Source organism: Euprymna scolopes, chromosome 30 (genome assembly GCF_053919585.1).
Source record: "Euprymna scolopes isolate OS-2025 chromosome 30, ASM5391958v1, whole genome shotgun sequence".
NCBI lineage: Eukaryota > Metazoa > Mollusca > Cephalopoda > Sepiida > Sepiolidae > Euprymna > Euprymna scolopes.
In genome coordinates this window covers 96,132,602-96,160,151 of record NC_136511.1, presented here as the reverse complement: position 1 = coordinate 96,160,151, position 27,550 = coordinate 96,132,602, and the positions used below count along the sequence as shown (strand labels likewise).

The 27,550-nt window shown below is 27.7% G+C and overlaps 1 protein-coding gene across 3 annotated transcripts in view; it reads right to left on the bottom strand.

The window, feature by feature from the left end:
* LOC145254896 (zinc finger MIZ domain-containing protein 1-like) overlaps positions 1–27,009 on the bottom strand; it is a 1,089,917-nt gene extending 1,062,908 nt beyond the window's left edge. The window contains exon 1 of one of the 3 annotated variants that reach the window (XM_080113820.1): positions 26,875–27,009. The gene's annotated coding sequence lies outside the window, so the exon portion shown is untranslated. Of the gene's footprint in view, positions 1–21,183; positions 22,084–26,874 lie in introns of those variants that run through there. The other 2 variants (XM_080113822.1, XM_080113819.1) reach the window with 2 other exon arrangements.
* Between the last annotated feature and the right edge of the window lie 541 nt (positions 27,010–27,550).

The window sequence follows — 27,550 nt, the reverse complement described above, 5'->3', positions numbered from 1 at the left end:
CAATGTTCTCAGAAATCAAGGGTTTTCCTACCTGGGGCTAACACTTGAACTTTATATGAGATACATAGATATTCGAATGTTTCATTGAAGTTCTTTAACTGTGAGTTAGTAAAGAAGTTGAGAACATAATAACCCTCTTCCCAATTGACAATTTTAAAATATTGTAGTATATCTTTCTTTTTAGTCTCTTGGTTTTACTGGATTCAAGGACAAGAATTCATCTAGTCTGGTGGAGTATCCAAATTTGTGTTGCTACTTGAGGTAACACCACTTGGAGAAGATGTGCATCATTTCTCATAAAAACTAGTGTGGGTTAGCCATACAGAGGAGATCTTATTTGGGCTGTGAATACTACGTAATTTGGAATATTTGGTCAGGGTTTTTACTTCTAAGGAAAAATATCCTCATGCCAGGCTGTTCTGACAAACTCCTGTACAGAGAAACCTTAGACACTCGAGGATAGTATATAGTAGGCATTCAAGTGTGAATGCATGTTTTATGTCCAGCTAAAAGTCAAAAACTACAAAAACACTTACATCAATGTTGCGCTGGATAAATGATATCTAAAACTTATAAAAGAAATATTCATCTTGGCTAAGTTCCATTTAATGGGGCAGTTTTTCAGTGCTATTATGTAAATAGAGTAAAAAAAAGAAAGTACTGACTTATTCCTAGAGGGATCTATTATATAACAGAGATTTGTGTGTGTGTGTGTGTGTGTGTGTGTGTGTGTGTGTGTGTGTGTGTGTGTGTGTGTGTGTGTGTGTGTCCAGCTAGAAAAGAATGGCTGGGCAGAAAGATGGGGGTTGGTGAGAGAAAGAGAGAGAGAGACGGATAAAGAGAAGTGAGAGCGAGAAGTTTTAATAGAAATAGATTACTTTCATCCCGGGCAACGCCAGGTAGTCTTGCTAGTAACACAATGTGCAATTAATTACTAAAGTGTGTTGAGACCGGTAAAATGCACAGACAAATGTCTGTGAAGTTGTCTCATGATTTTATTAATATAGATGCGAATGTGTTGTTCTAGAAACTAGAATCACGAATCAGTGATTATTAATGACAAGTGATTACTCATCAAGTTAATTGGTGAGGTAGAACATGTCTGCCCTCTCCCTATGCAACTGTTCTGTTTCTTATTTCCTTTTCAGTATTTTATGAATTATCGATATTTTGAATCAGGTATTTTAGGGAAAATTTTGTCCTATCTTTTTTAATACAATACCCCAAGGTAAATAATTTGTAAGCCGTATACTGGATGGTCCCTCCACTAGAACAAAAGAAAGCATAAATAAGTAAAGCGACAAAAAGACAAGGTATTATTTTACAGATGCTGCACGCAGCAGCAAATGTCGTCACGTGTTTTTAAAATGAGCGGGAAAACATAAATGATTTATGTTGGCCAGGATACTACAGTTTAACTGGAATGACAAGGAAACACTATTCAAAAACCATTGGTGGTGACATATTTCTTTCACGCAACTGGCATAAAAACAAATTTCCCTCTTTACAAGTAAATAAATATGCAAAGTGTAGAAGCGTGCAAGCACACACCCACACACGCATATTTATATTATATAATATTATTTATATGGCTTACAGCAACCTAAGTTTCAAATTTATCAAATCAAATTCTTATCAATATTGATTTGAAAACTTTTTATCCTTGTGCTACCAGATCAGACTGTCTGAGAATAATGACTTTCTGACTTAAAATACAACAAACATTAATGTTATTGTTTTTTTCCCTTCCCTTTTGCAAAATTCAATCATGTTCCGCAAACTCAAAAACAATTATCCTACACAAATAAAAGCAAACCAAACACGAATAAATATTTAAGTATATGAAGAACACTAAGCATAATCACTTCTTTTAAAAATTACTGGATTTCACCTGAAAAGAATTGATATTTAGTAAAACCTGAAGAGAATTGATATTTAGTAAAACCTGAAGAGAATTGATATTTAGTAAAACCTGAAGAGAATTGATATGTAGTAAAACCTGACGAGAATTGATATGTAGTAAAACCTGAAGAGAATTGATATGTAGTAAAACCTGAAGAGAATTGATATGTAGTAAAACCTGAAGAGAATTGATATGTAGTAAAACCTGAAGAGAATTGATATGTAGTAAAACCTGAAGAGAATTGATATGTAGTAAAACCTGAAGAGAATTGATATGTAGTAAAACCTGAAGAGAATTGATATGTAGTAAAACCTGAAGAAAATTGATATTTAGTAAAACCTGAAGAGAATTGATATTTAGTAAAACCTGAAGAGAATTGATATGTAGTAAAACCTGAAGAGAATTGATATGTAGTAAAACCTGAAGAGAATTGATATTTAGTAAAACCTGAAGAGAATTGATATTTAGTAAAACCTGAAGAGAATTGATATTTAGTAAAACCTGAAGAGAATTGATATGTAGTAAAACCTGAAGAGAATTGATATGTAGTAAAACCTGTAGAGAATTGATATTTAGTAAAACCTGAAGAGAATTGATATTTAGTAAAACCTGAAGAGAATTGATATTTAGTAAAACCTAAAGAGAATTGATATGTAGTAAAACCTGAAGAGAATTGATATGTAGTAAAACCTGTAGAGAATTGATATTTAGTAAAACCTGAAGAGAATTGATATTTAGTAAAACCTGAAGAGAATTGATATTTAGTAAAACCTGAAGAGAATTGATATTTAGTAAAACCTAAAGAGAATTGATATGTAGTAAAACCTGAAGAGAATTGATATGTAGTAAAACCTGTAGAGAATTGATATTTAGTAAAACCTGAAGAGAATTGATATTTAGTAAAACCTGAAGAGAATTGATATGTAGTAAAACCTGTAGAGAATTGATATTTAGTAAAACCTGAAGAGAATTGATATTTAGTAAAACCTGAAGAGAATTGATATTTAGTAAAACCTGAAGAGAATTGATATTTAGTAAAACCTGAAGAGAATTGATATTTAGTAAAACCTGAAGAGAATTGATATTTAATAAAACCTGTAGAGAATTGATATTTAGTAAAACCTGAAGAGAATTGATATGTAGTAAAACCTGAAGAGAATTGATATTTAGTAAAACCTGAAGAGAATTGATATTTAGTAAAACCTGAAGAGAATTGATATTTAGTAAAACCTGAAGAGAATTGATATGTAGTAAAACCTGAAGAGAATTGATATTTAGTAAAACCTGAAGAGAATTGATATTTAGTAAAACCTGAAGAGAATTGATATGTAGTAAAACCTGAAGAGAATTGATATTTAGTAAAACCTGAAGAGAATTGATATTTAGTAAAAATTGAAGAGAATTGATATGTAGTAAAACCTGAAGAGAATTGATATTTAGTAAAACCTGAAGAGAATTGATATGTAGTAAAACCTGAAGAGAATTGATATGTAGTAAAACCTGAAGAGAATTGATATTTAGTAAAACCTGAAGAGAATTGATATTTAGTAAAACCTGAAGAGAATTGATATGTAGTAAAACCTGAAGAGAATTGATATTTAGTAAAACCTGAAGAGAATTGATATTTAGTAAAACCTGAAGAGAATTGATATTTAGTAAAACCTGAAGAGAATTGATATGTAGTAAAACCTGAAGAGAATTGATATTTAGTAAAACCTGAAGAGAATTGATATTTAGTAAAAATTGAAGAGAATTGATATGTAGTAAAACCTGAAGAGAATTGATATTTAGTAAAACCTGAAGAGAATTGATATTTAGTAAAACCTGAAGAGAATTGATATTTAGTAAAACCTGAAGAGAATTGATATGTAGTAAAACCTGTAGAGAATTGATATGTAGTAAAACCTGAAGAGAATTGATATTTAGTAAAACCTGAAGAGAATTGATATTTAGTAAAACCTGTAGAGAATTGATATGTAGTAAAACCTGAAGAGAATTGATATTTAGTAAAACCTGAAGAGAATTGATATTTAGTAAAACCTGAAGAGAATTGATATTTAGTAAAACCTGTAGAGAATTGATATGTAGTAAAACCTGAAGAGAATTGATATTTAGTAAAACCTGAAGAGAATTGATATGTAGTAAAACCTGTAGAGAATTGATATGTAGTAAAACCTGAAGAGAATTGATATTTAGTAAAACCTGAAGAGAATTGATATTTAGTAAAACCTGAAGAGAATTGATATTTAGTAAAACCTGAAGAGAATTGATATGTAGTAAAACCTGAAGAGAATTGATATGTAGTAAAACCTGAAGAGAATTGATATTTAGGAAAACCTGAAGAGAATTGATATTTAGTAAAACCTGAAGAGAATTGATATGTAGTAAAACCTGAAGAGAATTGATATGTAGTAAAACCTGTAGAGAATTGATATGTAGTAAAACCTGAAGAGAATTGATATTTAGTAAAACCTGTAGAGAATTGATATTTAGTAAAACCTGAAGAGAATTGATATTTAGTAAAACCAGGAGAGAATTGATATTTAGTAAAACCTGAAGAGAATTGATATGTAGTAAAACCTGAAGAGAATTGATATTTAGTAAAACCTGAAGAGAATTGATATTTAGTAAAACCTGAAGAGAATTGATATGTAGTAAAACCTGTAGAGAATTGATATTTAGTAAAACCTGAAGAGAATTGATATTTAGTAAAACCTGAAGAGAATTGATATTTAGTAAAACCTGAAGAGAATTGATATGTAGTAAAACCTGAAGAGAATTGATATTTAGTAAAACCTGAAGAGAATTGATATGTAGTAAAACCTGAAGAGAATTGATATGTAGTAAAACCTGAAGAGAATTGATATTTAGTAAAACCTGAAGAGAATTGATATTTAGTAAAACCTGAAGAGAATTGATATTTAGTAAAACCTGAAGAGAATTGATATTTAGTAAAACCTGAAGAGAATTGATATGTAGTAAAACCTGAAGAGAATTGATATGTAGTAAAACCTGAAGAGAATTGATATGTAGTAAAACCTGAAGAGAATTGATATGTAGTAAAACCTGAAGAGAATTGATATTTAGTAAAACCTGAAGAGAATTGATATGTAGTAAAACCTGAAGAGAATTGATATGTAGTAAAACCTGAAGAGAATTGATATTTAGTAAAACCTGTAGAGAATTGATATTTAGTAAAACCTGAAGAGAATTGATATTTAGTAAAACCTGAAGAGAATTGATATGTAGTAAAACCTGAAGAGAATTGATATGTAGTAAAACCTGAAGAGAATTGATATTTAGTAAAACCTGAAGAGAATTGATATTTAGTAAAACCTGAAGAGAATTGATATGTAGTAAAACCTGAAGAGAATTGATATTTAGTAAAACTTGTAGAGAATTGATATGTAGTAAAACCTGAAGAGAATTGATATTTAGTAAAACCTGAAGAGAATTGATATGTAGTAAAACCTGAAGAGAATTGATATGTAGTAAAACCTGAAGAGAATTGATATTTAGTAAAACCTGAAGAGAATTGATATGTAGAAAAACCTGAAGAGAATTGATATGTAGTAAAACCTGAAGAGAATTGATATTTAGTAAAACCTGTAGAGAATTGATATTTAGTAAAACCTGAAGAGAATTGATATTTAGTAAAACCTGTAGAGAATTGATATTTAATAAAACCTGTAGAGAATTGATATTTAGTAAAACCTGTAGAGAATTGATATTTAGTAAAACCTGAAGAGAATTGATATTTAGTAAAACCTGTAGAGAATTGATATTTAGTAAAACCTGAAGAGAATTGATATTTAGTAAAACCTGAAGAGAATTGATATTTAGTAAAACCTGAAGAGAATTGATATTTAGTAAAACCTGAAGAGAATTGATATTTAGTAAAACCTGTAGAGAATTGATATTTAGTAAAACCTGAAGAGAATTGATATTTAGTAAAACCTGTAGAGTATTTATATTTAGTAAAACCTGAAGAGAATTGATATTTAGTAAAACCTGAAGAGAATTGATATTTAGTAAAACCTGAAGAGAATTGATATTTAGTAAAACCTGTAGAGAATTGATATTTAGTAAAACCTGAAGAGAATTGATATTTAGTAAAACCTGTAGAGTATTTATATTTAGTAAAACCTGAAGAGAATTGATATTTAGTAAAACCTGAAGAGAATTGATATTTAGTAAAACCTGAAGAGAATTGATATTTAGTAAAACCTGTAGAGAATTGATATTTAGTAAAACCTGAAGAGAATTGATATTTAGTAAAACCTGAAGAGAATTGATATTTAGTAAAACCTGTAGAGAATTGATATTTAGTAAAACCTGAAGAGAATTGATATTTAGTAAAACCTGAAGAGAATTGATATTTAGTAAAACCTGAAGAGAATTGATATTTAGTAAAACCTGAAGAGAATTGATATTAAGTAAAACCTGTAGAGAATTGATATTTAGTAAAACCTGAAGAGAATTGATATTTAGTAAAACCTGTAGAGAATTGATATTTAGTAAAACCTGAAGAGAATTGATATTTAGTAAAACCTGAAGAGAATTGATATGTAGTAAAACCTGAAGAGAATTGATATGTAGTAAAACCTGAAGAGAATTGATATTTAGTAAAACCTGAAGAGAATTGATATGTAGTAAAACCTGAAGAGAATTGATATGTAGTAAAAGCTGAAGAGAATTGATATTTAGTAAAACCTAAAGAGAATTGATATGTAGTAAAACCTGAAGAGAATTGATATGTAGTAAAACCTGAAGAGAATTGATATTTAGTAAAACCTGAAGAGAATTGATATGTAGTAAAACCTGAAGAGAATTGATATTTAGTAAAACCTGTAGAGAATTGATATGTAGTAAAACCTGAAGAAAATTGATATTTAGTAAAACCTGAAGAGAATTGATATGTAGTAAAACCTGAAGAGAATTGATATGTAGTAAAACCTGAAGAGAATTGATATTTAGTAAAACCTGAAGAGAATTGATATGTAGTAAAACCTGAAGAGAATTGATATGTAGTAAAACCTGAAGAGAATTGATATTTAGTAAAACCTGTAGAGAATTGATATGTAGTAAAACCTGAAGAGAATTGATATTTAGTAAAACCTGAAGAGAATTGATATGTAGTAAAACCTGAAGAGAATTGATATGTAGTAAAACCTGAAGAGAATTGATATTTAGTAAAACCTGAAGAGAATTGATATGTAGTAAAACCTGAAGAGAATTGATATGTAGTAAAACCTGAAGAGAATTGATATTTAGTAAAACCTGTAGAGAATTGATATTTAGTAAAACCTGAAGAGAATTGATATTTAGTAAAACCTGAAGAGAATTGATATGTAGTAAAACCTGAAGAGAATTGATATGTAGTAAAACCTGAAGAGAATTGATATTTAGTAAAACCTGAAGAGAATTGATATGTAGTAAAACCTGAAGAGAATTGATATTTAGTAAAACCTGAAGAGAATTGATATGTAGCAAAACCTGAAGAGAATTGATATGTAGTAAAACCTGAAGAGAATTGATATTTAGTAAAACCTGAAGAGAATTGATATTTAGTAAAACCTGAAGAGAATTGATATGTAGTAAAACCTGAAGAGAATTGATATGTAGTAAAACCTGAAGAGAATTGATATTTAGTAAAACCTGAAGAGAATTGATATGTAGTAAAACCTGAAGAGAATTGATATTTAGTAAAACCTGAAGAGAATTGATATGTAGTAAAACCTGAAGAGAATTGATATGTAGTAAAACCTGAAGAGAATTGATATGTAGTAGAACCTGAAGAGAATTGATATTTAGTAAAACCTGAAAAGAATTGATATTTAGTAAAACCTGAAGAGAATTGATATGTAGCAAAACCTTAAGAGAATTGATATGTAGTAAAACCCTAAGAGAATTCATATGTAGTAAAACAAAATAATCAAGCTAAAAATTTGTTTCTATTTTTTTTTTTTAATTAAATGGGTCACTGTATATCAAGGCGCCAGGCCCACATAAGGATACGGCTTAAAAAGATCGCCAGTGGAATGATGAACAATACGATGAGAGGATTGGTAACAGTATGAGGAATGGATGAACAGTTTAATTATTAAAGAGGCTGGTTAACGTTGGACTTCAGATGGCCAAGTTGTAGTCAATTGGAAAGTAGCTTTGGGGTTATTTTGTTTCACAAATAAAAATTTTTTTGAAAAAAAACTATGTTTATGGGGATTGCATTTGGTTTTATGTTCAGGTGGTAAAGAGAGAGAGGGGGAGAGAGAGAGAGAGAGAGAGAGAGAGAGAGAGAGAGAGAGAGAGAGAAAGGAAGGCTCTTTGTTATGGTTGTATCTCTGTACGACACCTGCCATAAAAAGACCAACAGCAGAGATAAAGGACAGAAACATTTTTTTCTGCATAGATTGCATCAATACATATATATATATATATATATATATATATATATATATATATATATATATATATATATATTGCATCAATATATATAGTGCATCTATATATATATATATATTACATCAATATATATATATATTACATCAATATATATATATATATATATTGCATCAATGTATATATATATATATATCTAAATTGGAATGCATCATATATATATATATTGCATCAATATATATATATTACATCAATATATATATATATTACATCAATATATATTGCATCTATCTCAATATATATATATATATATATTGTATCTCTATATATATATATGTTGCATATATATATATTGCATCTCTATATATATATATATGTTGCATATATATATATTGCATCTCTCTATATATATATATTGCATCAATATATATATATATATATTGCATCTATACATATATATATTGCATCAATATACATATATATATTGCATCAATATATACATATATATATATATATTGCATCAATATATATATATACATATATATATTGCATCAATGTATACATACATATATATATATTGCATCAATGTATACATATATATATATTGCATCAATATATATATATATGTATATATATATTGATGCAATATAGATGCAATATATATATATACATATATATTGATGCAATATATATATATTATATATATATACACATATATATTGATGCAATATATATATATTATATATATATATATACACATATATATTGATGCAATATATATATATATATATACATATATATATACATAAGTTGCATCAATATATATATATTTATACATATACATATTGTATTAATATATACAGTGATGATCATATTTATTGGCACGGTAAAATAAAAGTTAAATTTTGTCTAATAAATTCTAAAAAAGGGATTAAATTAAAGAAAATAACAAAGTATATTATGTATTTTTAACTGGCCTTTCCGATGCAGCAATCGGATTTTAGAAAAAATAAATAACAAAGGAACAACAAACATAATTGCAAAAAACCCTTGTTCAAAATTATTGGCACGATTTATTTAAGAATCAATTGTATAGCCTTTGGCCTTGATTACCTTCCTCAGTCGCTTTTCATAGTTTACAACCAAGTTCTTGCACTCTTCAGTAGTAATTTTAGCCCACTCTTCCTGACAATAATCCTCCAATTGAATAAGATTCTTAAGCTTCCTTTGCATTACCCTCAATTTTAATGTTCTCCATAAATTTTCAATTGGATTAAGGTCTGGGCTTTGTGATGGCCACTCCAAAACATTAATATGATTGTCCTCAAGCCATTTCTTAGTCAGTTTAGCCGAATGCTTTGGGTCATTATCTTGCATGAACCACCAACGACGACCAAGTGAGAGCTCTTTAGCAGAGTCTTTCAGGTTTTCATCCAATATTTTAACATAATCTTCCTTTTTTATGCTACCTGTGACCTTAACAAGTCGCCCTGGTCCAGAGGCAGCAAAGGATCCCCAAAACATCAAACTGCCTCCACCGTGCTTCACTGTGGGTATGGTGTTCTTAGGCAGGAAAGCTTCGCCAGATTTTCTGTAAATATAAGACACTTTATTATGGCCAAATAACTCTATTTTCGTTTCGTCAGTCCATAGAACACGTTTCCAGAATGCAACATCTTTATCAATATGACGTTTTGCAAAGGCTAGCCTTGCTTTCAGGTGCATAGGCTTCAATAAGGGAGTCTTTCTCGGACGACATGCTTTTAAACCAGCTCTCTTCAAAACTCTACCAACTGTATGTCGAGATACATTCACTCCAGAGGTGCTCTGTTCATCAACAATCTCCCCAACAGAGATCCTTGGGTTTTGTTTTACTTGTCGAACAATTTTCCGTTCATCTCTTGGGGAAAGAATCCTTTTTCTCCCTCTACCCTCTAAACTCATAACGTGGCCTTGCGATTTGAACTTGTTTATTATGGCTCTAACAGTGGATTTGGGAAGGTTTAGCTTCTTTGAAATCTTATCATAGCCCTCCCCATTGGTATGGCATGCTACAACAAGCTTCCTGACGTCTTCGCTGTGTTCCTTAGTTTTAACCATGGCAATTGAAAATTATAATTTAGTCACTTATAATAGTTTAAATAAATCGCTATCTAAAAATTATCTGAAAAAAATTATTCACTGAATTAGCGTTAAACAAGCATAATATGGCTATAAAAAAGTTCCGAAAGCACGTAAACCGGAAATTGATTGATATTATACTGATACTAAAAGAAAAACAAAGCCGTGCCAATAATTTTGAACAAGGGTTTTTTGCAATTATGTTTGTTGTTCCTTTGTTATTTATTTTTTCTAAAATCCGATTGCTGCATCGGAAAGGCCAGTTAAAAATACATAATATACTTTGTTATTTTCTTTAATTTAATCCCTTTTTTAGAATTTATTAGACAAAATTTAACTTTTATTTTACCGTGCCAATAAATATGATCATCACTGTATATATATATATATATATATTGCATCAATATATATATATATCTATATATATATATATTGCATCAATATATATATATATATATATATTGCATCCAAATATATATATATATATATATATATATATATATATATATATATATATATATATTGGCTGTAATTGTGGTACCCTTTGCCAGGAAATCTGTCATCACTACTCCGTCCTGGTCCCAGAAAACGGTGAGCATGACCTTGCCAGCAGAGTGCTGCATCCTTGCCTTCTTTGGAGGTGGTGAGTCCAAGTGCTTCCACTGCTTTCACTGGGCTTTGGTCTCTGGATCATAGTGATGGACCCAGGTTTCATCCTGTTTAATCAGTCTTTTGAAAAACTTTGAGTCATCTTCTTGGCACATCTCTAAATTCATCCTCGAGCACTCAACACGTTCTCGCTTCTGGAATGGTGTGAGCAACCTTGGAATCCATCTGACAGACACCTTATGGTCATGAATGATAGTTTCCACAGACCCTATACTTATCTTGACATCGTGGGCTATTTGGTGAATAGCAATGCTCCGATCTTCCAAAATGGCTGTCTCAACTTGACAAAAGGTCTGGGAGCTGTTTCTGCAGACTTCCGGCCATGTTTGAATTCACGATTTCAGCATTTTACAAGGTCATATAACGGGGCATTATCGCCATAAGTTTCTTTCATTTCATCAAAAGTCTCATGTGGTGTGCGTCATTTCAAATACAAAAACCGGATTACTGCTCGATATTCAACAGGCTCCATTTCACACCTGACTCAGTTCAAACACCTATAAAAAAGAAACCAGAATTAGTTCAGAGCTGTAAATTGCCACATAACCCTTAGAGATATAAATCATTGCATATGCAAAATTTCAGCTAGATCAGACAACTGGAAGTGGGCAGGGGCATTACTTATTGCACGCCCCTCGTATATACTGCATCAATATACTGATATATATTGCATCAATACATATATATATTGCATCAATACATATGTATATATATTGCATCTATCTATCTATATATATATATATATATATATATATATATATATATTGCCTCAATATGTATATTGCATCCATATATATATTGCATCAGTGTATATATATATGTGTATATTGCATTGATATATATATATATATATATATATTGCATTATTAATATGTATTTATATATATATTGCATCGATATATATATATATATATATATTGCATCAATACATATATATATTGCATTAATATATATATATATATATATTGCATTAATACATATTGTATCAATATATATATAAATATTGCATTAATATATATATATATATTGCATCGATATATATATATATATATATATTGCATCAATATATATATATATTGCATCAATATATATATATATATATTGCATCAATATATATATATTGCATCAATATATATATATATTGCATCAATATATATATATATATATTGCATCAATATATATATATATATATATATATTGCATCAATATATATATATTGCATCAATATATATATATATATATTGTATCAATATATATATATTGCATCAATATATATATATATTGCCTCAATATATATATATTTATATTGCATCAATATATATATATTGCATCAATATATATATATATATATATTGCATCAATATATATATATATTGCATCAATATATATATTGCATCAATATATATATTGCATCTATATATATATATATATATATATATATATATTGCATCAATATATATATATATATATATTGCATCAATATATATATATTGCATGAATATATATATATTGCATGAATATATATATATTGCATCAATATATATATATATATATATATATATTGCATCAATATATATATATATATTGCATCAATATATATATATTGCATGAATATATATATATTGCATCAATATATATATATTGCATCAATATATATATTGCATCAATATATATATATTGCATCAATATATATATATTGCATCAATATATATATATTGCATCAATATATATATATTGCATCAATATATATATATTGCATCAATATATATATATTGCATCAATATATATATATTGCATCAATATATATATATATATATATATATATTGCATCAATATATATATATTGCATCAATATATATATATATATATATATATATATTGCATCAATATATATATATTGCATCAATATATATATATATTGCATCAATATATATATATACATTGCATCAATATATATATATTGCATCAATATATATATATTGCATCAATATATACATATATATTGCATCAATATATATATATATATATATTGCATCAATATATATATATATATATATATTGCATCAATATATATATTGCATCAATATATATATATATAGCATCAATATATATATTGCATCAATATATATATATATTGCATCAATATATATATATATATATATATATATATTGCATCAAAATATATATATATATATTGCATCGATATATATATATATATTGCATCAATATATATATGTATATATTGCATCAATATATAAATATATATATATGTATATATATGTATATATATGTATATATATATGTATATATACATATATGTATATATGTATATATATATGTATATATAATTATATATATATTTCATCAATAAAGAAAGTTTATTTTGCTCTTACAGAAATGTATATGTTTACAGAAAAATATAAAACTTTGCACATTTTGAGTGTTAATTTTACAACAGTTGATGTTACCTCCAGCCGTCTTCAGGATCCGTTGCAGAGCGGATAAAGTACTTAGTAGAACTCAGTTGTAAGCTACACTTTTCTGGAGGTTGAAGAAGATCCAATTCTCAGTGCAGGTGACACTAAAAATACAGTCGCAAATTACGTAAGACATCTATCCATTCATGGCTGACAGAACAAGCAAATTACCCACGCAGATTAAATAAAGGGTTCCATTCAAAATACCGTGCAAATTCCCATGTTCACAAGAAAGATTCTTGTGTTCAACAAGATACACTTCAAGAAAATCGGAAGTTACATCGACCGAAACGTTGTGGAAATAGCACTGAAGATGAGAACATTAGTTTAAATAAACCAAATAATATGGATTTAGTTATGATGTGCAAATTCTGTTTATACTATTACATACGCATTGTAAATGCGTATGTAATAGGAAAGACATTGTAAATGCGTATGTAATAGGAAAGACATTGTAAATGCGTACGTAACGATTGTTACAATAGAAATAAAAAAGGGATTGTTGATTACTAGAAACTAATACAAACATTATGAATAGGAAAAAGTAATGGCATTACTTTGAATAGCATTAATATAGATGTGTGTGTGTGTGTGTATGTATGTGTATGAAGGTATCTAAAAGAAAATATTAAAATATACTCACACTTTGAATCACAATAAAACTTTTATTCAGCAACATAGAGTGAAATAGAATAGCTTTGAATATAGAAGATTAAAGTAATTGAAGAATCATGTTCGCAAATGTTCAAATTGAAGACACTGTCCAGACAACACTGATTAGTTAAAGTGTCAGTGCATTTCTTGAGACACTGTATAAACGTATATATATATATATATATATATATATATATATATATATATATATATATATATATATATATATATATATAACAAAATTATTGTTTTCAGAAAAAGCCGAATGTTTTTATTATTAAATCAAATTTGGGTTTTTTTCTTAAAAGAGAATCTAAAACCAATGTAACTACTACGTTAAAATTCTTCAACTATTTGGATTATTAAAAACGTCAAGAATGTTTCTTCCTTTGCAACGCGCTTTTTCCATTTTTCTCCCTCGCTGTTTGTGATTATTTGTTCACAGCTTTCTTGCTGATACATTCCATAGAAAGACACAAACCCGACATTTATTGCAATTCTTCTGCGAGTGGAATTCGCTGATAAATTAGATTCTTACCACGAAGAAAAATCTTTTACCATTAATTTAGTGCCAACAAAAGCAGCAATTTGTAAATTCTTTAATTAGATTGTATCTATTTCCTTTTCATCTCTTGAATAAATTTAAGCATAAATAAAAAAAATTAATAAAAAAAAATTAATTAAAAAAATTTTTTTTTAAATAATTAAAAAAAAAAAAATTAAAAAAAAATAAATTAAAAAAAAAGTCCGACATCTTAATCCCTTACCCATTCATTAATCTGGAATCTTGGAAATAAAACATTTTAATCTCTAAAAACAACTTGCTCTCGCTTGCCCTAATTTACGTAGGACAATTGCAACCTACAATTAAATAATTAATGTGGTCAAGCAATTGATTCAACTCCCACATTTCCTGCCATTATCCATTAAAAGATTTATATAAATGTTAACCAAAGTTGTAAAGTTGGTCTCATGGAACCAGAGTTGGAAAGTCGTAATGATGGAGTTAGTGCCAATCTAAAAAAAAAAAAAAAAAAAAAAAAAGCTAAAATTGAGATTTCTCAACCTCAGGCTGGAATGGGGTTGGGGATTTTAACGGCACCGCCATCCATGTGCGTTAGTGTGGAGAGGGCAGCACACAAACAACAAAAAAGCAACTTGGATGATATGCTAGTGTAGTTGATTGTTCATATTTTTTTGATTCTTCAATATACTGAATAACATCTTGAATGTTATTTTTGCAACGTTTCAGTTGATGTAATCTTAAACTTTTTCAGGTGTATTTATTCCATCTATTCCACCTCTGGACTCTTTCAGATTCTCAAGTTCGACAGAAAGATTCTTGAGTTTGACAAGATAAACGTGAATAAGATCGGGGGTTACTTCGACTGAAACGTTGTGAAAATAACAGTCAAGATGAGAACAGTAGTGTGAAGAATACTTCAAATAATACAAATAATACGGATAGTCAAAGTCATGGAATCAGAGTTGTAAACTGCACTTGGTATTCTCAGTCATCCATCATATTGACCAGCTTCAAGGTTGCTTAACTTAGACGATTCAATGAAAATAGACGTTTCATGATATAACCATCATTTTACCAAAAAAATTAATATCTTAAAAAATTAACTTTAAATAAGTTTATATTTATAAAAAAAATGTGAGATCAAAGTTATAATCAACAAACCAATAAATATTAGTGATTTCTAACTACATGATTCACACAGAGAGATATATATACAACTTTTCTTCTTAGTAATCTAATATATAAAATAAAGTCAGTCTCTTGATCTTTATCATCGATAGCTCCCTTTCTATAAAATCAATATTTGATTCTGGTATGCTAGTTGCTTTGGTAGAACGTTGCAGAAGAAAATATAATTCTATTTTGTTGAGATCAGGCTTATTTTTATACAGACACTATTTTTATACAGACACTATTTTAAAAAGACACTATTTTTATACAGACACTATTTTAAAAAGATACTATTTTAAAAAGACACTATTTTAAAAAGACACTATTTTAAAAAGTCACTATTTTAAAAAGACACTATTTTAAAAAGACAATATTTTAAAAAGTCACTATTTTAAAAAGACACTATTTTATACAGACAATATTTTTATACAGACACTATTTTAAAAAGACACTATTTTAAAAAAGTCACTATTTTAAAAAGACACTATTTTAAAAAGACACTATTTTAAAAAGTCACTATTTTAAAAAGACACTATTTTAAAAAGTCACTATTTTAAAAAGACACTATTTTAAAAAGACACTGTTTTAAAAAGACACTATTTTTATACAGACACTATTTTTATACAGACACTATTTTAAAAAGAATTGGTCAATACAGAGTTACTCATGTTATTTTACTTTTTATCTTATATTTAAAATTTTTTAAATAGCATAGTTAAAAAAAAAATTTTAAATAGCATAGTTAAAAAAAATTTTTTAAATAGCATAGTTAAAAAAAAAATTTTTTAAATAGCATAGTTAAAAAAAATTTTTTAAATAGCATAGTTAAAAAAAATTTTTTTAAATAGCATAGTTAAAAAAATTTTTTTTAAATAGCATAGTTAAAAAAAAAAAATTTAAACAGCATAGTTAAAAAAAATATTTTAAATAGCATAGTTAAAAAAAATTTTTTAAATAGCATAGTTAAAAAAACAAAACAAATTACAAATAAAAACATTGGATACAAGATACGGTTAAACCAAATTTTTCTCCATAAAATTTGTCTTCTAAAAATCATAATAACACGCTAGGCCGTGATTTCTCAGCTCGACCTTCATGGAATAATAAGATTACACAAAAACCATTTCTAATAGCTTTTCTCTACTGTCAACAATAAAGTGTTTATTATAGTTTTCAGTTTTTGGTAACTAAACATATCCAAGAAAAACTGTTATTAAACTAAACCTATCCAAGAACGACTATTATTGTTAGTTTATACATCTTAAAAAAAAAACAAAAAAAGACAACAAAAGACCATTGTTTGATTCAAAAAGTAAAAAAAACAGACATTGTATACAAACATTTGTGTTTATTATTTGTGTTATATACACAAACTCAACAATAAAACTTGTATCTGATTTTAAAAAAAAATGTACTTTTAAGAATAGATGCAGTTTATAATCTTAATTGTATTTTTCACAGACACTTGAGAAAGAGCAAGAATTTTGGTTACACCACAAACACTTGTTTAATAGTTTTCAACACTAATGACATGAAAGGAAGCACAAGAAATGTTTTCCAGTTTTTGTTTTGTAATTTGATTAACTGGTTCCGTCCTTAAATGACATAAGCCTGAATAAACTTAATTGTTAAAAAAATATTTGGTGAATTTTATAACAAGAAATAATTTACTGTCATAAGTTCTTAATCGTGCAAAAGCTATTTCAGATATGTTCGATACAGTAAAATTTATTTCCCTGATAGCCCCTTTTGAAGATTAAAATCAAGATATACTTTTACTAAACCGTATGTGTAGAATCCTTATAATTCTGCCTAAAAACTTTTACCCCAAAGAGACTGAAATCTGGGGAGGAACATTTATTAACTTATGTCTAATAACTACTGTTAAAATTTTACAAAAATTGGAAATATTGGAATTTCACAAAGAGCTTCACCCCTCGTCCCCCTCCTTTGCACAAAACTAAATGTAGCCCACATTACGACCTCTTATGATTAACAATTATGTTCTAAAATCCATAATGATCAGTTCATTAATTTAGGAGGGAATCCTGTGCATAAGATTGATTTATATATAGAGGCAGCTGTTTCCAGGCATGACCTCCCTAACCCAACTGTACCAAAGGGAATTAGAGAAAAATAAGATTATGTACCTAATGTCTGCAGCATCCCAATAAATTACTCACTGCACTTAACATTTTTTTATTTTTTTTATTATTTTTTTTATTTTTTATTTTAGAAGGGAGTTATTTCGAAATACTTCTTTTGTTGTTCCAAACGAAGGAAAGTAACTCTATATTCGAGAATACAGTTCTGTTCCCATTTTTATAAGATGGTGTCCATACAAAAATAATTCTAACTCGATCAAAATATTTTCTAAAAAGACTGAAATAGAATTATACTTTATTGTTCTTAAAAGAACATGCTACGAAAGAATTGACGCACCAGAATCAAATACTGATTCTGCAGGAAGAAAGTTATCGATAACAAAAGCAAATAAGACAGCTTTTACTTCACACTTAAATTTTTTAAATTTCTTTTTGCACTTGAATAAACTGCATGATTAGCCTAAGTGACACTGACAAAGACTATGGAATCAGCCATATTAAGTTGAAGTCAATTGAACATATTTTGATCACTTACACACTAATAAGTGGGGAAAGGTATGAATTGACAATTACGCCCTCCAGCTATGTGTGAAATAAAAACTTCAGTTCATAGAAAGAATTGATAACACTCATCTGTTTAAAAATATTTGTTTTCGATTTTGTTGTCTCATTTGCATTTTTTTTTTTCACATTCTGTTGAATGTTTTTATACACCATGTTTTATTATTAGACTAGAATATCCAGTAGAATTGATTCCCCAGAACAGGTTTGCTTACAAAGATGAAAATCAAAATGTAACGACACTAAACCTAATGTCTAGAATCTTTATTTGAATTTTGATCAAAATCTATTACATGATTTTGATGCTAGAAAATGTGTAAAATTTAAAAGGTTTTAAGAAGAAATTGAAATGCAGCGAAATCGTGTTTAATCAGCATCTAATTACTATGGATCAAGTTTAATGTATTTTTGAAATATTTCAATTTTCAAATGGGAGGTTTTGCCCATAATATGTCCCCTTAATATCCTTTACCATACTCAAGAAACGGACATATATTTAAATATATATAAAAGTGACCTTGTCTCTGTATGCTGAACGGTCTGTACCAAACTACTCTGTCAATTTTTGGCCTACAGACTTGAAACTTGATATGTAGGAGATTCTGATCTGTGAAACAAATTCAGTGTGTTTTAGCTGAAAAAAATAGCTGCTAAGAGATCAAAATTGAAAACGCAGAACTTGGCATAAGTGAACTAAGCATGCATCTTCTACATACATTTATACGTTTACTATATTAATTTTTAAAGTTTTGATATGCATATAAACTTGGCTCAGATGATAATGAATAATGTCGGGGAACTGCTCGTTTTGGTTTCTATTCTAGCTGATGGCATTCAAATCGTTATTTTTTTAACTTTTGAAATCACTACAATATTTTGGGCACAATATAAATTAAGAATTGGCTCTATAATAAATATGAATTCTGTATAAATCAAAATATATTTAAGCATATTTTACAAGCGAGCGGCTTTATATAAAAGTGACATTGTCTCTGTGTGTGCGGAATGATCTCTATCAAACTACTCTGTCAAGTTTTGGTCTACAAACTTGAAACTTGATATATAAGGGATTTGGACCGAAGGAACAAATTCGATTTGATTTTTAACTGGTAAAAATAGCTGCTTAGGGGGTAATAGGTTAGTATAATATAATTAATATCTATTGTTAAAATTTCACAAAAATCAAATGTATCTAAATTTTCCTGTGGGCTTTTCAGACCCTTTTGCATAAAACTAAATATAGCCCACATTATGATCGCTTGTGCCTGTAATTGTGCAACACTTCGAGGTGGGCCACACCAGATAACACCTCACAACATAATGATTGATTAATTAGTTTAGGAGTGAATCCTGTACATGCAAATGTGTGAACATATAACTCTATCTAAATAGAGATTGATATATTACTACGTATACAAAGTCTTTTCTCACATTTTCCATCGTGGGGAGCTACGAAATAAATCATTTCAATATATATATTTTTTTTTTCAAGGGCTAATTTAATATCATTGTCACTCGAGAGTTTGGTGAGGTGGTTGTTTTTGGAGAGGGCGATGATGATGGCGATGTAGTTAATTTGATAAGAAGGGTACACAGAATCCTTAATACTTGGCGTCTGATTTGCAACTTCAAGTCAGAAATGACTTTCTAATCGAAAGTTTAAAGGCTTCAAGATTATTTTCAAATTTTGAAGTATTACACACATTCTTATTTACTTGCCTCCCCATGAGGGCAAAGTTAAAAACAAGCTCTCCAAAAAGGGCACTCTGGATTATGATAAGAATAAAGATTGCCTTAATCTAGAAGGATTTCTCTTTCAATGACCAAGGGCAAAAAATGAACTGGTGTATCAGAAGAGACTGCTCCTAGCCAAAAGGACAAGTAAACACACGTCGGACATTTTTATCTATTAAAATGGCTGATTTGTTTACTATATTGTAAATCTTCGAAATTAGAAAGCAATCATGACGTCTTTAAACTGTCGATTAAATAAGTTATTTACGTGTAAAAGGCAAACAACAAATATTATGGTTCATTTATGCTCCTAAACCGAAGAAGAACGTCAATGTAATTTTGACACGCGCCTCCGTCATATCAAAGAGTGATATTTTTTCCAAATCTTTATAAAAATGTCAAGCAATGAATCTTAACATATTTATGATAAACAGTGAAAGTGAATCGATGGCAGCAGCGGTTACAAATCAGATGGTGGTTTCTTTTCTTCTTCTTCACAATAAATCGATATTCCAAGTGAAATCAAGTCACACAGTAATCAATAAGAACTTAATTTATGATGACTTATCAATTATATAATTAATTGTACAAGCAGTCAAAACGGTTAGGTCTGTTATATTGTTAGGTTTGATTAATTCTAATAGTGGAACAAATCTGTAAATATTAAAATAAAGACAAATGAAAATATTGACATAAGATATGGTATCAATTATTATTGCTTTTGTGGGGGTATGTAAAATCAATTATCTCTCTTTTTATGATCATTATAAAATACGTATGAAAATAAAATCTTTAAATTTCTTTCTCTTTTTTAATCAATTTTCTTATCAGTTTGTTCAAGCTAAGAATGGAGCATCTTACCGGATGTCAGACATTCACCCATTATCTCATATATTCCAACCGAGAGGTCTTTTTACGATTCTAACCGTCCTTTTAAGTACAATTGCTGTAATCTCTCTTGCACTTGGTTTACCAGGTATATTTGCCAGGTAGTTTTTGAAATTCTTTTCCGTGAATCCAGTTGCTCTTGTAATTACTGGAATGATAGAAATCTTAAGATTCCGATTTCTTTTCATGTTTCATACATAAGACTTTGGTATTTCGTTGGGGACACTAACTTCTACTAAGGTTGCTTCTTTCTCCTTCTTGTCCCATATCATTATGTCAGGTTTAATAGCTCCGTTTTCAACTGGTCTCCAATATCATCAGTGATGTGTGAGCCTTAAATATTCCTTGCCATGTTTTTAGTTGCTATGTCATGCTAGTACTTATTAAATAGATTTTCATAGACACGATTAGTTAGAATTACTATGTTAGACTAGTTCATCGAAAAGAGAGAAACTAATTTTAACTAAATGTGTATTAAGTGGACACAATAAGAACATACGTGCGTGCTAACATTTGATCTAAAAACATTCTGCTGTGGTTATCATTCAAACATTTTTTTTTTCATTATTGTTATTTATTAATCCAAATCAACTTGCTTTTAGCCAGAAAATACACGTGTGTGTGTGTGTGTGTGTGTGTGTGTGTGTGTGTGTGTGTGAATAATATATACACCATTACACCAGTCGACCCTATCCGGTTTTGCATATTAAGTACTATAAAAATATATATTTAAAGCATGTTATTATTTTTTATCAATATTTTAAATATCTTATTTAAAGTCTACAATTGTACAATATTTTTAACATCACTTTATATTTAAGTGAGTACCTTTAAAACTAAATACATGTCAATACTATTTGATTTTAAAGCAGTGTTTTCTAGTGGGTATGTTTCAAAATTATTGTTTTTTATTATTATTTGTCATTATTTTAATGCATTATTCAAATTAAGAACCATTGATTATACGTGAAACGAGTTCATTCAAACATACCTTACTTAAATTCTTACACTGTGTGTATTATTGGTGTATATATTTTTAAATGAATACGTGGGGGGGGGCGCTAATACATAACATTTCATTTAAAAGCATTATTTAGTTGTACCTATTTAATATGCCTCCCCACGGGACAGAGTTAGACACCAGGGTCGTTTTTTAACGTGGAGAAAAGGTACAAAAATAAAAATTGTCTCAGTCGTGAAGGATTTCTCCTCCACCGAAAGAGAACAAGAAATAGAAGTACAGCAGCAGAGCAGCAGCACTGCAGCATCTGAAGAACAGATACTACACTTTGATCTTGTCCCGAAGGCTTAGTTGTACCTATTTACTATGCCTCCCCACGGGACAGAGTTAGACGCCAGGGTCGTTTTTTAACGTGGAGAAAAGGTACAAAAATAAAAATTGTCTCAGTCGTGAAGGCTTAGTTGTAGGTAGTATTTAAACTATTGTATTATTCTATTATTTGTTAAAATAAGGAGCATTAATTATGGAAGACCAATTCAGCCAAAAGATACATAAACTAAAGCATATATTGTGTATATTATCATTTTAATATCGATCAATGTATGTAAGTACTATAAAAATATAAAAGCATTATTCTGTAAATGTTTTTGTTATTTTAATTTATTATTCGAAAACTTATTTGAAACAAGGCCTTGATTGTATGGAAGACTAGTTCAGTTCTCTAAACTTTAAATTTCGTATCTTTTATCGTATCCTTTAAGCGAGTAGTAACAAAAAATAAATTATAGTGATTTGTTTGTTGGGTTTTCATCATGCAAATAAAAAAACAACTTACAAAATGTTCTCAAAATAATTTTCCGAATACATATCTTAATACATATTTAAAGAATTATATATCACTATTATGCAATAATTTTAATTAAAAAATAAATGAATTATACAAAAATAGTTTGTAATTAAGTTTTTTATACACTTTTCTCCATCAATAAAATCGTAACCATTCCTGTGTTACATGCACGTTTTATTTATTATTAATAGATCATTGAAATAAAAAATATTTAAAAAATAACATTTAAAAAGTAATATTTAAAAAATAACATTTAAAAAGTAATATTTAAAAAAATAACATTTAAAAATAATATTTAAAAAATAATATTTAAAAAGTAATATTTAAAAAATAATTATGAAATGAAATTCATTAGATTGCATTTCAATTTTTAAGTTAACAAGTTAATACGTGAATGAATTCTTTTATGGCCCTCAGAAATTTTAAAGGAATTTGGAGGTTTTTAAACTGTCGAATAGAAAGTCATTTCTGGTTTTAAAATTCTCACATCTGAATGAAAAGATTGAAAAATTTTGGACGCAACTTACATCGAATAATTTAATATGAGTAGATATTAAAACATTACGTTAACAATTTGCTTACTAATTAACCAAACGTGATGTAATAGATTTAGTTTGTTTTACAATAGAGAGTTGTAAAAAACAAATATATAACAAATAAATGTTATCAAAGAAAATCACACTTTTACCTAGCTGTGTTTAGCGTTTTTGCTTATTTTAAAACGTTTATTCGGTTTGAAAAACAAGTAGTATCTAGCGTTACGTGAAAACATGAAAAAAAGGGTCGTGATTTGACTCTTCCAAAGTTCTATTTTAAAAGAATAAACAACAAACAAATGAATAATTTCATAATAAATGCCTGGGTAACACCGGATATATATATATATATATATATATATATATATATATATATATATATATATATATATATATATATATATATATATATATATATATATATATATATAAGGGGGTAGTCACCAACAATGTGTATTTTTTAACATTATTTTATTATTCCGTGTCTTGGTTTTTCATTGAGAATTATGTTTGGATCATTGTAATAATGTTTTTAAATCATTGAAATCGTTTTTACGCGTTTCAGACGTTACACATACTGATGTTGAATAAATCAGTTTATTTGTGAATAAATGGAATGTAAAAAAATGAAAACACGCCTGATGAGTGTGAAGAACATTCCAGTCTCTCTTCTCCATCTTCGTAAATACCGCGCTTTTAAAATCGGTGAGAGTGAGGTTTTGGGGAAATACGCAACTCAACAAAACCAATAGAGAAAGATGACAGAGGTCAAGCCTCTAAGTTTATTAATTATTATCAATAAGATTCTCAATAAATACTTATATTGTATTTAGAGAATCAATTTAGTGAATTAAGAAAAGTATTTATTATGTATTTAAAACGAGTTTTCTCTGGCCCCTTTTTCCTGATCCAAAAACATTAGAATCAAAGTTGAGAAAGAGAAGAAAAAATAATTATGTTTAGTTTTTATTTTACAAATTACATCGATTTTAGATTAGAAATAAATTAGGGCAAAATATATTAATTTGGGGGGTATTTTATTTTAAAGAAGAAAATATAGAAAAGAAATCAATCGTGATAGAAAAAAAAATAACCATCAAAGAATCAAATACATTCATTCTGACAAATCAAGAGTTGTTTATAAAAGAAAAGGGTTATCCGTTTATATAAGCAACAATCAATCGATAATTTATATCTAATTTAACAGCATAATAAATGTAATACATTTTTTTATGTTTAATAAATGTTTTATAGTTAAATTTATAAGTTTGTTTTTAACCATGTTAAAGTTTCGGGTCCTATGAATATTTGGAGGAGGAGGCAAATGTTTTAGTAAAATATTAATATGCATTTTCTTTTATAATCAATAAATGAGGTTGACTGAAAAAACTGGATATTTACTTCGACATGTTTACAATTATTTATTTTTACTTCTCCAAAACAATAGTATTTTTTAAACCAGTAAAAAAACTCAAGAGGGTAAATAAAAACTTTTCCAAAAGTATAGGTTGAATTGATTTCTAAATGACTATACAAAGAAAATTATATAAAAAAAAAAAAATTAATCGTTTACAAAATGAATAACTTTTAATTAAATCGAAACTTGAAAGTTAAGTAAGGTTAGCAATTTAAATTGATTTGGATTATAATAAAAGAAGTAATAAAAAGACTGTATATTATTTTGACTGTTTTCTTATCACTGTCATTATATAATGAAATGGTGATAATACAATAACAAGGTTGACATTTTAATTTTAATCACGTAAATATTATGTTTTAGAGGAGACTAGTCAGTCCAGTGAACATGACAAAATATTTCTAAGAAAATGAAAATAACTCCTAAATCTACCCTAACCCACTGTTGGGGTAGATTTTAAGAGGGTAATCTAATGGGGTATTTTAAGGGTGTAAAAAAACCGTGAAACTGCGAGGCTAGCCTTGCCAAACAATAAGTCTACAACCCATCTTTTTTTCGACCTCCTTCTTCCTTATCTTATATTTGCCTCGTTTTTCGCTTTTCTACATTTAATTTCTGGAAACATATATTCAAACACGAAATGTCAAAAAAAATAATAGATGTAATAATAACAAATCAATATAAAGGATATTATTCCTATTAACTAAATCGTCAGTATAATTAAGCCATCTTCTTTTTTTTCGTTATTGCCCTCATCTCAGGAATTGAAATGGATGAACAGAATGACACAAAAATCAAACAATATGATAAACGAGTTTAACATTAAAAAAGATGATCATTGCAAATACTAACAATTATTAATAATAACGCCTTGTTATTATTGTTTTTTTTGTTTATTTATTTATTTATTTATTTTTGCTTTCTAGGCAAAGCTATAAAATTGAATGAAATCGCTACGAAACAACCAATCTGTCTATCATTATCTTATCCCCCCCCCCCCCAAGTGTCACAATATAATAATCACATTAAGAAAACATTTTACTTCAGTTCACGGTTATACAAAATAAAAATAAACTGAATTGTATGCCTTTATGGAACAATAGAAAATTAATCACAATTTTAATGATTACACAAAATCAAAAACTCACCGGAAAAGACAAATTATTTTTAATCAATTATTTCATTTCAGTTTTTTTCTTTTCTTTTCTTTTTTAATTTTAAAATGAAGGAGATTTTTAAAGCGAAAATGTGATTTGGCATATATATATATATATATATATATATATATATATATATATATGACATGAAGTTGCACACAATTTTGCTACCCAACAGAAGTGTAAAAACAAAACGAACAAAACAAAAGACGAAAACAATTTAGACACAAATAAACCGATTCGATTAGCAAAATCCAACAATTTAATTAGCGTTGTAACAATTAAAATTGCTTTAAAAGTCAACACAGAACAAGATGAGAAAATGGTTGGGTGTGACGTCCCGCCATCATCAAGATAGAAAAAAGTAACTATTTTTATTGTCGTCTTTATTATTTATTAATAGTATTTAAAGTAGTATTTTTGTAAAAATACTCTTTTAAAAATAGTGGTATTAAGATTTAATTTATGGTTTTTTAAAACTTAAAGTTACTTTTTTAAAAACGTAAAAAAGGGGGCATTATTTAGTTTTATTTGACAAAAAATTTACGTAGTATTTTTTAACATTTAAATTTGTTAAATATCTTAAATGTAATTAATATGGGGGGGAAAAAACAAAAAAGAAATTGAGGTGATAATAACTATATTAAATAAAGCATGGTTAGATGATGATATCCTTAATCTTAAAATAGATTACTAATATCTAATCCGAAACACATGTGAAAGGGATTAAAAAAAACAACACTCACCATTTGTGATTTTCTATAATTAAAGTCCCTTTTTTTCTGGACCGTTCTCTGGCAATGATGGGTTTTTATTTACTCCCTTGGTGAAATATTATATGCATTATAAATACATATACATATATATATATATATATATATATATATATATATATATATATATATATATATATATATATATATGAACAAGTCCTTTTCGTTAGGTAGAAGTCATAACAACAGTTTTATTAGCAGTAGTAAAAATGCAGCAAATGGCCCTGCGAATTATTCTCGCTTAAAAAAAGCTTCTTTTTAAATTTAACAAGATCAAACATCGCATTATTACCACGCGTCTTTCTTGTGCTTTTGATGGTCATTTAAAAAGCAATTACCCTTATCATTATTTTTAGAATTAAATTATTACAGATAACGATTCTTATTATTTATTATAATCATTATAAGTTATTGTTGATATTTGTTGTGATTAATATTTTTCGTTTTTTTTTGTTTGTTTTTGCACAGGTGCATATATATATATATGTATGTATATATATATATATATTAAAAAAAAAAAGGAACCTCTCGCACGTGAAGACGAGCACTTGTCCAGTCTTCTGTGAATTTTGCGTTTATGTGAAAACTGTTTGTTTGGTTTTTGTTTTCTTTTTTGCCCTTCTTTTGCTCTCTCTCTTTTCTTCTTTTT